The 14,922-nt window shown below is 42.8% G+C and overlaps 1 protein-coding gene and 1 pseudogene across 1 annotated transcript in view; both read right to left on the reverse strand.

Moving 5' to 3' along the window:
• Nucleotides 1-14,922, reverse strand: part of Kazn (kazrin, periplakin interacting protein) — a 1,072,553-nt gene that overhangs the window by 704,518 nt on the left and 353,113 nt on the right. The gene's annotated exons all lie outside the window — the stretch shown is intronic.
• On the reverse strand, nt 67-2,206 carry LOC101701970 (vacuole membrane protein 1 pseudogene; annotated as a pseudogene).

A 14,922-nucleotide genomic window follows, 5' to 3' on the forward strand; every position in this document is an offset into this window, starting at 1 on the left:
TGATAATCAGAATGAGATCCATAATGCTAAATATCTTCTGCATTTTAACAAGTAACTCATCTTGAGGGAAATTTGGACATGTGACTTCAATTTTTTTTTTGGAATGATCAAAGATGTCTTTATAAAGTTTTTCATGACTTCATTCTAAATGCACAGAATAAAAAATGGTGTCAGCTCATTCATGAGACACCAACCAGATTTTCCTTATATTGTCTCAGAATTTAAAGATAAATTTCCCCAGAGGGTGTGCAATGCATCATAAAATGGCCTTTTTCTGAGGGTGGAAGGGGAAGGACTGGGCAGGATAAAATACCATGATACACATGCAAGGCTGTTATACAATCTATAGAACTTATATACATTTTGATGACTTAGAAAAACAAAGCGATCATTTGTTACAAGCCTAAAAAGCTTGACATATTTAACATACTTAGGAACTTTTGGTGTGGTAGGAATTCTCTAATTGTACCATATGGGCCCCTTGAAAGTAACAGAAGGCCAGTTTCTGGTAAGTTTGTGGCTGAACATCACACTCCAGCCTAATGAAACACAAGGTGGGTTTAACCGAGGTGGACAGCTCACCTTAACACACGCAGGAAAGCCGTGTCAGTGTAAAACAGGGACTAAACTGCTTTCAGGACGTCTTTAAAATTGATACCGGTTGGAAAAGGAAATTTTCCTTCCTGATGTGGAGTCCTCCCAATTTAAGGCAGAACCCATCCACTACAACTTAAAAACAGCTTTTTGCTTATTTAGTCTTCTCCTCTGAGTTCAACTGCTGCCGAATTCATTTGGCATAACTCTGTGCCATGGAGTAAATGATAGGCAGGACAAAGTAACACACCATCACAACCACCAACTTCTCAAACATCCAGGACAGCCAGTTTTCTCCCTGGGGTGCACCTGCCTCACTCCTGTGGTGCAGCTTCTGCCGCTGGGCCTCGAGGTATTCCTGGAAGGGCTTCTGCAGAGATGGATCTATGCCAGGGACAGCACCAATGAAAGCCACCATGTGCTTGCTGCAAAGCCTCCACGATGTGCTTGCTGAATGTTATAATAACAAAGATTTTTCAGGATGTGCATTTTAATTATCGCTTTTCCAATCAGGGTTGCACCAAAGATGGTCCAAAAAGGTACGAGAAAATGCCCACATGTTATTTCAGCAAGATCAAATAGAGGATTTGGAATAGAAGCACAGGCCAATATTCCAAAAAATCCAACCTTCTGTAAGAGTCTCTGAACCGCCAGTTTAGCTCATGAGGTAAAGTCCTGTGCAGACTCTGCATGCTCCAGTATCTCTTCAAATTCCTGATACTCTTCATCATCAGGTTCAGCTCCTGAGAGGCGAGCTGCCCTGGCCATGAAATATGGAGGCAGCTCTCTGATTGCTATACCAATACCATGCAGGCCTCAATCCTAACTTTCCTGATGATACTGCACAAGGAAATGGTTCCTTCCATGCCCTCTTCATCTGGACAAATAATCTGATCAGGATAGGGTGGTTCAGGGAAGTTAACTGAATTGGATTCATAAGCAGCTAATGTAATGGAAGCTATGTGTGGACCCACATAAAGCAGAAAAGTGTGCAGCCCTGTTCCAAGCCCCACAGAAGACAAAATTCCCAAGCCTTTCCAGTAGGCATACAGAAGAAATTGTTGCTCTATATGCTGCAAGTACTGTTGATAGGCTCCTTCAACATAATACGTAGCTACAAGCACAGCAAGCAGCAGTAAAAAAGACACCACAATGCTTTGACGATGCCATAATTTTGAAGTCCATTCCTTTAAGAGTACAAGGATTTCCAGAGATAAATACTGCAAGGTAATGAGTGGTTGTCTCCATAGAACTGTATTCTGTCTTTCTTCCTGATTCCTCCTCTTCTTTTCATTCACCGAAGAGGGGTCTGTGAAATTTCCATTGTGTTGTTCTTTGTTGATTGCTACACATCTCTGGTCACAATTTTTTCCATTCTCTGCCATTTCATTTATCAGTAACTCTTGAGGAGCCCCTTGGACTCTGGCTTCTCTGGATCTCAGGATCCTGGAAGCGACTCCCGACCGACTCTCACACCTGCCTCTGGGCTCTGGCCAACTGGCTATTTCAATTATTACTACTGTACATGAGTGTGGATAAAGCAACCCATCATTAAGTGTAGGAATGTATATTAACTAAACAGAAAGGGCTGACACAGAGATGACTAAATATTAGTAATTACCAACACTGTATAAGGAAATATTTTTCAGCAACCTTTATTGGAAGCATAACTGATTTGTACCTTTGGTGGTAATGAGACCTGTAAAAGGGAAAATTCTGAGTCCTGAGTAGTACTAAGTTATGCTCATGAGCAACTGTGCATGGAACAAGATATTTCTGCCTAAAGGGACATCTGTTTTCAGTACTTAGCTCCCATTTCTGCTTCTGATGAGACAGAAGTGAGAACCTCATTTCTTCCACCGTCACGGATCCAGAGACTTGTCTTCCAGCTCAGAAGATGTAAATGTGGCCTCACTGCGCGGGTCAGTGGCCATGATCATGGGATCCAACGTCAGTGTAGAAACTCAGCCAGTCCAGCCCAGCTCTGTGAACACTGGTCAGCAGTGGGGAGGGGCCAAGATGATTGAGAAAGGAAGAGAGATGGTCTCTCACTGCTAGGGCTAGTCTGTGGGTGTTGACTGTAGCCATCTTGCTTCCACTTGAGGGTGTCTTCCTGCCAACTAAGCACCACAGAGTGCTGAGTTGCAGAGAATCTGATGCTGATCAGATGCCTGGTTCCTGCCACACTGGGTTTACACCTTGACCTTCCCAATCACAAAGACCAGCGCATTCTTTTACAATTTAAACAAATTTCAATTTGTCCACTATAATTTCTCTGATAATTCAGTGCTTGGAACCATTTTTCTTCAAGTCAAAAAGTTCATGTGGTCAGTTTTCTTTTTGAGGAACAGGGTTTGGGTTTGGGGTTTTGCAGAATAACCAAAATTTAGAGGCAAAGAGACCCATTTCCATTCTTTACTGCTGCAAAGCAAATAATTGCAAAAAATAATGGTGTAAAACAATAGCAGTGGTACAACATTCATGGTCCCTGAAGGTCAGGAATTCAGAGGACAGTAGAGATGGCTTATCTGTCACTGGTGGTGGAGTCTTAACAGGCCAGATGTGGATCATATAAGGGGAGCTGGTGCCTGGTCAGGGATGACACGAAGGCTGGGCTCAGCTGGAACATCCAGAGCACCACCCCATGCTCTGTCCATGGCTAGTTGAGCTCCCTCATGATATGGCAGCCTTGGGGTAGCTGAATTCCTTACATGGAAACTTAGAGCTCCAAGAACAAATGTCCTCATGACCTTTCATGACCTGACCTCACATAGGACCACTTCCACTGTACTTATGAGGCTGCTTTGCTTCAAGGGAGGGGACACAGACTTCCACTTGCCCATGAGAACAGTGTCAACAAATTTGAGCCATGTTTTAAAAGCACTACAGGACTTCAAGGGTGATGCGTGTAGCTTTTTTCCCTTCATACTTCCCTCTCTTTGCCCGTGCTTCTCCTGCCATCTTCCCTGGCCCTGCCTTCCTTACTACTCCCGTGTTACCCTCCATGGCTCTGTAGCTGTAGTCTCCCCCTGAGAAGCATTCCTAACTTCCAAATTGGGAGAGGGGTCACTCTGCTCTGCTGCACCCAGATCTTCCACTGGTCTTGTCATCACGGAACAGTCTGATTCTTCTCTGTCATTTCTCCACAAATTGTGGACAGAGCATAAGATCCTGCTTTTTATTCCAGGAGCAGAGATCTGCTCCTTTATTCTAGGAGCAGAGATCATGCTTTTTATTCTTCTATTATTATTTTGGTTCCTGGTACATTGCAGATGCTAACCACCACATATTTAGTGAAAACGGCAACCTTCTGACTTTGTAAATGAGAAGACAACAGCTTAGAAAATGCAGCACATTGTCTAAAGAGACATGACTAACATGTAGGAGTCTAGGACCTGTGACACCATCTAGAATTCTCACATTATTCCCATTTCACCACCTATAACATCAAGCCCAAAGTGGTGCTCACAAGGGACTATGTGTGATGGGAGAAACCTCAAGCATCTCTGTGATCAACTTCCACCTGCAACATCTTTTAGCTTTCCAAATTTACTAAAATGTGATGCTTTTTGACCTGAGAATAAAAAACAATAGATTGAGAGTGACATCTTCAGAAACAAGCACTGGTGGGTTTGGAGTTCATGGCTAGTTTGACTATGCATCTTTCCAGTGGGCTCAGTATTTCGCAGATAAAACATGCAATGAACACACAGCTGGCTCCCCAGAGAGACAGGCCAGATGTTGGCATGCCTATCTGTATAGGGATTACCACCAGAAAAAACCAAAAGAGAAAGGGGAACAGTTGTTCTGGAAGGCTATAGAGGAACATTTTCAATTCTGAAATCTGTGCGCCACACAAAATTTATGTTTGACAGCACAAATGCTAAGTGAAATGACAATGACCCACAAACATACACATAAAAAGACTCTGAACTAAATGTAGACCATGCATACATCCCAAGTGGTTTCATTTGATCACCACACACTTCCTAGAACATGAAAAACCCCATTTTTTTACCTATTGATCTACATATTTCCTTCTCGTGTCAAAGTGAATTGAATGATTTCCAATTTTGGACCAAGAAAAATTAGCTCAGGAGTCTCTTTTACCTATTTGACTGTACATTCTAACACTGATTTGATCCAAAACTTCCAAATAGAACAATATTCATATTTTCAATAAGGTAACCATTTCTTTCTGTGAATGATCTCCTGAATTGTTCATTTTTCTGGCCTTAAGATTATCTCAAATTCTTACAAAAGTTCTGCTCACTTCCAACCTAATAAAATAAGACTTAGTCTGCCTTCTAAGAATTGTAGAACATTAATAAAATTAAAACTCATTTATTTTAAAAAGTCATATTAAAAAATCTAGCTACTTCTTCTAAATGCTTGCCCTTTGTAAAGTAAAAAATATATTCCTGTGCAGTCCCATTTCATAGAAAGTCTGACAATAGCACGTCTTGGCAAGGATGGGGTCAAATGAGCAATTTCACATATTGGTCATCAAACTAGAAGTTGGTAGAAACCTCTTAGAAAATAATTTGGCAACAGCTAGTATACTTTAAGATATGCATTTCTTGTGACTCAGAAACCTCGTTTCCATGGGAATTCCTGCACAGTTACACTGGGAAGGATGGTGATCACCAGACAGACTTCCATGTGGAGGAAACTCACACACATAGTATTACTGGGGAAAACGCAGACTATGGACAAATACATGCTGAATGGTTTTATTTCCTTAAAATTTTAGACCTTGCCAAATTAAAACCATGTTGTTGGTAAGATTCATCAGTTGGGCTACAGGGTTAAGAAGGGCAAGGGAATCGCTGCTGTCAAATCCAGGACACTAAATTGTTTGGTGGGAGAAGAAGATAGCAGAGTTGGGATACTGGAAATGTTTTATGCCTCTCACCTGGATGACAGCACACAGGTGTGTGTTTTAGTTTACTCCTTATACTTTTGTGAAAGAATTATGTATCCTTCTATGTGTATACTTCATAATTTCCAAAACAAAAAATACAAATTATACAAGAAAATCCTTAAACATTTGCAACATTTATGAGAATATATCTTTAATATATGAAACTCTTCTAAAATTAAGAAAAAGGCCCATGGGCCCCAAAATATGGGCAAAGCCATGAAATGACAATAATAGCAGTAAAATATACTATACTTTTAATGTATCAGATTAACAGAGAATAAAAATGGCAATAATACTTCAAATGGACTGGGGAGACAGGCACACAGCTGTGGGAATGTGCTCAGCACAGGTTTTCCTCCAGGCATTTTGGCATAAAGCGTCAAGAGCCTTCAGCTATTTATAGAATTTACAAATTTATTTTACAGAATTTATAGAATTGTTGACTCAATGATTCTAAGACTTGATCTCAGAGAAACTCTTGAGCAACCCAGAGCTCAGGGGTGAACGTTCCAGAACATTCAGTGAGTATTTGTTTATCGTGGTGAAAAATATGAATTGCTTAAGCGTTTGATTCAGGACTGAGTGGGTAAACTATGGCACATCTATGCAAAAGAATAACAAGAACATATTAAAATTATGATAGAGCTCCCTATTTATTGATATGGAAAGATGTGGGTGACATTGTTAAGTAAGGGGAGCAGTAATTGAACAGAGGTACGTGGATGTAAATTCACTGTTTTGGAGAAGTGTGTGTGAGTGCCTGCACACTTGCACACTGCCCAGCTGATCCTTGCTTGCACCTATGTTGGCTGGATAAAAGCCAGCACATCCTAAGCCCTTTCCTGCCCTTGCCTTCCTGCTGCAGCTGGAATGAACCTCTAACACACAAGCCCAGTCAGCTCACTGCTCTGTTCAAAATGCTCCAAGACCCCGTCTCACTCCGTGTGACAGCCAAAGTCTGCAGTGTCCAATGAGGCCTTTGGCTGCCTGCTCCCACTCCCTGCTCCCACGGTAGACCTGACAGCAACTGTCCCACTTGCTCATCCTGCCCTGGTCACTCCATTCCCTGCTCTCCATCAGTCCCTGTTCTCCATCTGTCCTTGCCTCAGGGCCTTTGCATGTGTAATTCCATCTGGAATTGCTCTTTTCCCCGAAGTCTCCCCAAACCCTCTTTTCAGTGAGGCCTTTCCTGAGTTCCCCACATCAATATTTTCTACCCCTTTCCCAGTGTTTGTCTCCCCAAGCACTTACCACCCTCTTTATAGTGTACAGAATGTACTCTGCTTAGCCATCATTTCCTATTAGGATGTCCACTCATGAAAAGAAAAAGTTTCTATTTATTTTATCTCTGGCCCTAACCCCAGAACCTAGTACAGTGCTTGACATATACTAAGCCCTCAGTAAACATTAACTGAGTGATTAGATAACTGACCAAATAAAGATCATTTTAGATAAGGAGAAGCCTAATGATGGAGAGTCCCACGGGGCCAGGCACACAGGCCACTTCTTCAGATAAAGCAGCCAGAGCTGCTTTTTCCGCCACTTGGTGTTTAAGGGTGATCTGAAATGAGAAGCAGCAGCCAGGATCCCAGAGAGCTGGAACAGAACTGGTCCAGAAGAAGGGAACGGAGAGAGGAGGGTCAGAGGCAGGAGATGTCCAAAAGCACCCGAGGGGCTCAACAGGGCTGAGCCTGGGGAGCTTCTCTTTTGTCCTGCAGTGGCAAGAGGGTAGGTGATTTTCATGATTATTTTTCGGTTTAATTGTTGTTTCTATTCCTATATCAATAAATGGGAACTGAGTATGCAGAAGTCAGAGGCTGGATTCTCCCTGACTACGTGAGCCTGAGCCAGGGTCTGAAGCCTCATTTGGCTGGGCGCCCAGTACACCTCTGCCTTGTGATCTTGGCTAAATTAACTCTGCGGATCCTCTGCAAGATGAAGACATCAGGACTGTACATCCTGTCTAGTCTGAAACACACAGCTACATGTTTCCCTGTACTCCCCAGAGTGGGATTAAAAACTCCTCTCCCTTTTCCTCCTTCAAGCACAAAGATTATCTCACATTTACATAGAGATAAATAAGGTTGCCCCTGGCAACAGCTGCAGACCAGCTGTTTCCTGGAGCAGGCAGATTATTTTATCACTTCTTTGTTTGTTTGTTGTTACTGTGGCAAGAACACCAGACCTCTTCAAAATTTTAAGTGCGCCATACAGATTCTTCACTACACACAAAACTCCTGGCAGGGTTTGGCGTCTTTCATCTCTTCAAACTTCTCTGGGAAGATCCTTGTGTGCAAGAGAGAGGAGCAGGGTTGAAGCATTATGTTAAACCAAAAATCGAACTAGGGGCTTTTATGTCCTAAATGAAAGGACATAACTTATATGTCCCTGTTACAGTAAATCACTCTGATCTTCTCTCTTCCTGCTCTTCCCTCTTCCTTTTCCTCCTCCTCCTCTTCCTTCTCTTCCTAGAGATTGTGGAGCAAAGATGAAAGAACCTGTGCCTGGAACAGAGGACTGAGCCTGAGGAGCTTGCTGGTGCACAGAGCACCTGTGCAAAATTTCAGGTATGAGTAGAGGACCTGAGAGGAGAGAGGGCAAATGTGCTCTCGAAGAAAAGTGTAAGATGCTAACTTTCTGGGAAGAACCAAGAGGAGATGTACATACAACAACAAAAAAATAGACTGAAAATAGATAAATCTAGTGCACGTGAATGCATGCGCGTGCATACACACACACGCACACACACAGTGACCGTGAGGAAAGGGACGTCTTTAAGCAATGTGGCAGGAAGCCCATGGCAGTGGGATTGAAGGACTTCAACTGTATGATGCTCTGTGTGGGTTGTCAGCCAAGTGCTGCTGCTGTCTCTCAATCTCTGCTGTCACTGCCAATCATCAGAGAAAGCTGCGACACACAGGAGCCACGTGCACATTCTTCTTAGAACCACAGTGGCTCATTTGTGGGTGTTGCTGGGCTCCTGTTTGCTTGTCATGGTTGATGAAGGGAAAGGCTCTGTGTCCTCCACTGTGCAAGTCTGCTACAGGGCCGTGTGCAGGACCAACAGTTGCCAGAGGAAACTGGTGCCAGGACGCAGAGCCCTGAGCCCACGGGGCTGGGAAAGGTGAGCCAGGAACAGGCTCAAGTTCCAGGCAGCCTGGAGCCTCTGCTGCTTCTGGTTTGCATCGGACAGACCCAGGGGCTGGCCATTCCTTTCTTTCTGGTGTGAATCCCCCCTCTAACAACGTGCTTTATTTTATTAGTCTTCCTTTCCCTACTCCCTGCTAAGCATGGAAGATGAGTGTCTCCCAAAAGTCCATATGCAAAGGCTTGGTATCTAGGCTGGTGGTGTTTGGGGTATGCTAGGGACCTGTAGGAGGAAGGACCTAGAGTGAGGTTCTGACTCACTGTGGGTGCTGCCATCAAAGGGGGTTGGGGACCGTAGAGGTGGTACCATTCCCTGCTACACACATTCCCCATCCAAGGGCACTCCCACTGCCACCCTCCCAAGAAGCTAAATCAATAGGTCCTTGACCTTAGACATTGATCTTCCAAAACTTTGAGCTAAATAAACCTCTCTTTGCTTTATAAATATACTATGTCAAGTATTTTGTTACTGTCATGGAAAGCTGACTTAATGCATCACCATTTTGCCCCAGTCCCCACAATATAAGCCCTACAAGAGCAGGTCCTTGGTCTATTTTGTTTATTTCTATTGTCCCAGTTGGCCTGGAGAAGGCACTCAGTAAATATTTGCTGGTCACATGTAAAGGTAAGTTTTTCAAAGATTTTTCTTTTTCTCTCACCTTGAGACACAGCTGTCACATTTACTAGGTCACTCGTGGTTGTTCATATTTTTTTTTACATTGACTGGGCTTCCCCTCAAACCTTACTGAGCTTACCCTTCAACTCTTGCTTCATTCATACGGTGTTTTTAATTTTTGCATCTCTTATATCTTTCACAATTGGCATCTAGGAACGATGTTACCACTCACTTAATCTGTGTGATTCTCCTCTTGCTTGGACAGATTACACCTCTGGATTTATTTCCTTCCCCACTATTTAAAATTTATTTTAAATATAGGAGTAGGACATACCTTCAGAGAGAATCAGAGTTTCCTGGCCAAAGGGAAATATGGACTCAGCCTACACTCTGGAAAGCAGCTTTAGGATAAGATTTTATATAGAAACAGGTTGGAACACAGGGCAGGTTCAAATTAGGCAAATGATTTGTGCAAGGAATTCCACAGCTTCACTGCAGCTGCTTTATGTAAAAACCTTAGATTGTTTTCTACAAGCATGGAGGTTTGGCACATTTAGAGGAGGAGGAAATGGTAATAAAAAGCAAACGCCCTGGCATGCTCTCAAAAAAAGTTGGATTATTTTTTAAAGAAAGGTATTATGAAAAGCAAGTTCTATTCTCTGACATGTATCAGAAATTTAAAATTTCTTTCTGAAGCCAAAAGAATCCTTTTCTGCTTCTAAAGCACACCTCCTCCCCCTTGTGGTCCTGATCAAGTCTCTCTCAGAACTTCTCTGTCCTCAGCTGTGAAATGGGAGCAATGGCCAAGCTCCCTCATCCTCAAGGATTGGAAGGACTCAGGGAGCAAATGTAAGGAAGGGGCAGCAGACGCTGGCTCACAATAGGTCTGCAGGAAGTCCTTGGTGGAGACTTATTGTTCACTCCTTCTATTATTATTATGAATAATAATGTCTAATAATTTAATCTGCTTCTGTCTTCTGGACAGGAAGTACACTTAAGAGCTGTGTCTGATGCCTTAATTTGAAAGACAACATGAGCTTTCTGGGGCCAGTGTAAGACTCTATGGCTGGCCAAGGACAGGATAGGCAGTCTGTGCTTCTAGGGTCTTGAAGCCAAAGGATGGCACAGCCACTCACTGCTGTTTGCAAGCTCACCCTCAGAGGAGCAGCAGAGTTGTACAGTGGAGGCCAGAGCTCGTAGATTCAGGTTATAATCTTGCTTCCTTCACTTCTTAGATCTATGACCTCTCTGGCTGCTGCTTTACATTCTTCCCAAAATGAGGAGGAAAACAAGCCTGCCTCACCAAAAGGTATTGAGATTATCCATTAAGATGAGGAAGTATGATGTGACCCAAGGAATGTCCTTTATATCCTCCATTTAGTCAGCATTTGAATTGAGCTTCTTACCTTTATGACTTTGGGTAATTTCCATACCCACCTTAGGAATGGCATACTATTGTGATCTCCATTTTACACATAATACAATGAAGGCTCAAAGTAGTATTTTTTTAAGAAGATAAAACAAAATCTTGCTGTAGGTTACCACTCTGCTTTGTGGAGTGGGGATCTGAGCTTAAGAAATGTACATCCACAGTACCCTGACCCCATCCCCTGGTCCTGGGAACCCTCTAAGTCCACAGAAGTGGAGAACGTATGGATCCTACAAATCTGGCTCTAATAAAAGGATATTTCTCAATGACTGACACAGACATCCATAAAGAGAGATGGAAGAGCTATGGCTTAGAGGGATGAGACCCTAGATTTGGACAATAAGCCCAAGAGATGTGGTTTTCCAAGTAACAGAATGATAGTCTTAGGCAGTAGCTGGGCTTATGGATGCTGATAAATAGGTCCTTGGAGGAGCAGTGGGGATGCCACAAAAGTGCAATTACTCCTTTATTTGGGTCTCACAGGACCTAGGTGGTGTCTTATCTTATCTTGGGTAGCTTGTTGTCAGCCATTCCTGGGCTTTTCCAGTGGAGAAGGAAAAAAGAACTAAGTGAGACTATGTCATGAGCTCACCTGGAGGAGGGAAAGCTGGGCTCAAATTCTAGCCAGTGCCTTGTCTCTACAACACCCTCAGGATAGCAGCTGCCTCTGCCTGGAGCATGTGCCTTGCCATGTGCCCTTGAAGCAGAATAGGTACCCTATTTAACAATGCAGAGGTGCCACATGATATCCTCTTTGTCATCTCTGGCTTCATTTCCTGCTGGCTGAAGATGCAGCTTGTGCATAGATATGGCACGATCTGTGAGTTTCATCTCAGCTTTCCTAAAAGGCAAGTCTAGGCCTCTCCAACTCAGGCCCAGGCTCTGATAGCCCAGCCCTACTGCCTGTCCCTGAGGCTAAATCTCATCAGGCTCAGAGTTTGAGACAAAGATTTCAAAGTGACATGTAGAACCATTGGCCAAAATCTCCATTGGTCTTTCCTGTTGCTGAGACACAATACTCAACACCTGTAACATAAAGGCAGTAAGGTCTATTTGGCTAACAGTTTCAGTGGATTCAATCCATGATCACCTGGTTTCAAGGCAGAAATGGCATTGTGGAAGGGAATGATGGGGCAAAGGTGTTCACCTGTGGCCAGGAAGCAGAGAAGGAAGGGAGGAGATGGGGACAAAAGTACACCCTTCCAGGTCACACCCCCAGGTGACCCACCCTGTCAGACCAGGCCCACCTCCAAACGTAAACTTTTTGGGGGCATTTTAGATCTAAACCATAACAGGAATAGTCTAGAAAAACTCCAGCTGATGTTTGTGATTCACTGCCAAAAAAAAAAAAGTCAGTTCAAACTCTTTGGTTTCCTTTATTCCTTTATTCCTAGATTCAAGTTCCTGCGCTCAGAGAGCTCACAGCAGTGACACAGAGACAATCACTCCCTATGAGCCATATGATGAGGTGATGGCATGGAAAACAAAAATGGTCAAAAATTGCTTTTCTGAGGAGCCTAGAGGCAAGGTATCATCTCTGTGTGTTCTTGTCCATTAAAGCACATGATCTATGCTGTATTAACAAAAGTTTGATTTACTAAAAATGAGGAGTTTTGGCTTAAGTTGATTTTTTTGATAGGAAAACATACAGTTCAGCAATTTAATGCCAGAAAGAGAGCTAAGAGAACAAACCATTAATTTGAAATCCCAATAGAATCTATGAGATTACAGCCAAAGTTTTCATGCAACATGAAATTAATCACGGTCCCAGGACAAAGGACGCCACAGTCCTCAGCTTCCTGGGTGCATGGATAGTTAACAGCTTCAAGAACTTGCTTGCCATTCAAAAGCCAGTGGTCAGATTTGGTCATACATTGTTGGCCAGCCCAGGTAGCAGGCAAGAGAGTGCTTTGTGCTGCACACAAACACTCTAGAATAATGTGGGGCTTTGCTGATCTGGGAGAGTCCAGCTCTTTCCCCACCAGGACTGCAATTCCCCAATGAAGCAGCACATTTAGTACAAAACATGATTGCTGCACTTGGATGTGGCCCTCTGAGGGCCAGCTATACTGCTTTTGGGAATTAGAAGCATCAAGAGAGATGCCTGGTTCTCCTGGGGCTCCAGCCCTAATGGTGAAGAGGAGCTAAAGAGAGCTGAGCCATTGTTCATCTTTGAAGCATGCTGTTGCTTGTTTGTTGATTAACACATTGGTGTGTGATGGTCAAAACTAATGATAGTTCTGAATTGAACCCACCCAAGCCAGTCCCCAGTGGTCCTGTCAACTCCGTTCAGTTAGCTTGATGTCAGGGATGGAAAAGAACCCTCACTGCTGAGGCTGTCAGTTACTCCCTCTTGGAGAGGGTACCTATCCCATAGGTCTTTCAAGCTCCTTCGCCTTCTCCTCTGGCCCCATACTCTACTCTTTTCAGCCTTTTGGAATGCCAGCGCCAGCAGCAAAAACAATAACTACCAGCAGAAAAACACTACCAAATGCCTGGCCCTGGGTCTATTGATTTATATACATTGTCTCATTTAATCCTCAAAAATGACCTTTCTGAAAGAAAGTATTATATTGATCATGATGATGGCTGCAACACTGCATATTTTCAACACTATTGAATTACAGTCCTCAAATGGCTTCATTGTATAGCATATGAATTATATCTCAAAATCCGTTGAAATATTATATTTAAAATTTAGGGGCTGCTAACTAGAGAAGTTGTGTAGCCTTCACTCTGCATACCAGAAAAGAAGAAGGGTTGAAAATTAATAGGCTTAATATCTGACTCTGTAGGTTGGAAAATTTGCTTAAGGCAGATATGTTCCCATGACCAGGTCACACAGCTGGCAATGGCATAGCTGGGTTCCAATGCAGATTTCTCTGGCCTCATATTGATGTTCTTACTGACACTGCCTCCCACAGTCCCCCATAGTCCTGGCTCAGTCCATCATGAGCTACCCTGAAGCTCTAGATTTATTTTCATCTTTATATTCCCAGGAACTCACACACAGTAGGTACTTAATAAATGTTTGTCAAATGGCTGATCTGCTTGAGTTATTTTATTGCATTGATTACAGCAATCCATTATAATAATTTGTTGTAGTGCTTTTAGGGTGATTTATACATCATTATAACAGAATTCTCTTTCACTGCCAGGGAGAAGGCATCACTAAATGAACAATCTTTAGAGAAAAGTTTCTGCAAACTGAGCTCTCCAGATAGGTTTGGAAATTGGAGAGGCCAAAGACCAGGGAATGCAATGAAATGATTTCATGAGATGAGGGAATGATTTAAAGCAAAAGGTCACAGCTCTTTGCAATTAGTTTCCTAGGCAATTGGCACTAGGATCCTCCCTGGGCCTGCCTCACTCTTCAGCTATAAATAGTCATGTCAGTGGGGAAACACACGAGGCTGCAGGCCAGAGCCCTCAGACATTCAGGAACATGTTCCTCATCTTTGCTCCTCTCTGCTGATGCAGCCTTCTCTTTGGGAGTCAGAGCAACTCTGAAGATCCATGAGTGAGAGGCTGAAGTGTCCCCTACCCTCTTAAACACGTTCATACTCCCCATTCTCCTTCCTTCAAGGTGATCGTTTTCAAAGGTCCAACTCAGTGCTAACCCAGTGAGGACAGTGTTGTGAAACAGAGAAAGGTATTCTTGATTATCTTTTTAAAATTTTGTTTTTAATTAACATGTAGATATTAACATTGTAGATATTAACCTACATTTAGGTCAATGTTTTGTTTTTTAACATCCACCTCTTAGAACAAGTAATGTTTGTCTTTCTACATCTGCCTTATTTCACTAGACATAATATTTTCCTCCAGTTTGATCATTTTTACTGCAAATGATAAGATTTCAATTTTCTTTATTCTCTTTATCTATCTATCCATTGATGGATACCTAAGTTGATTCCACACCTGATCATAATAAACATGACTGTGCATGTGTTTCTGGGTATGCTGATTTCCCTTCCTGTGGGACAGCTGGGAAGAGGTATTGTGGGTCTACCGTAGTGTTTTGAGAAACCTCCATACTCTCCTCTGTAATGGCCAGACTAATTTACTTCCCACCAACCACATGTGAGAATTTCTGTCCCGCATCCTCACTGACATTTGTTTTTTATTTATTTTTACTTTAGAATAGCCATTCTAACTGGGGTAAGATGTAAGATCTCATTGTAGTTTTGATTTGCATCTAATACTCTTTTG

The sequence above is a fragment of the Heterocephalus glaber genome, unplaced genomic scaffold (genome assembly GCF_053883595.1).
Source record: "Heterocephalus glaber isolate CG9 unplaced genomic scaffold, H.glaber_assembly_v1.0 deba00001452, whole genome shotgun sequence".
Taxonomy (NCBI): domain Eukaryota; kingdom Metazoa; phylum Chordata; class Mammalia; order Rodentia; family Bathyergidae; genus Heterocephalus; species Heterocephalus glaber.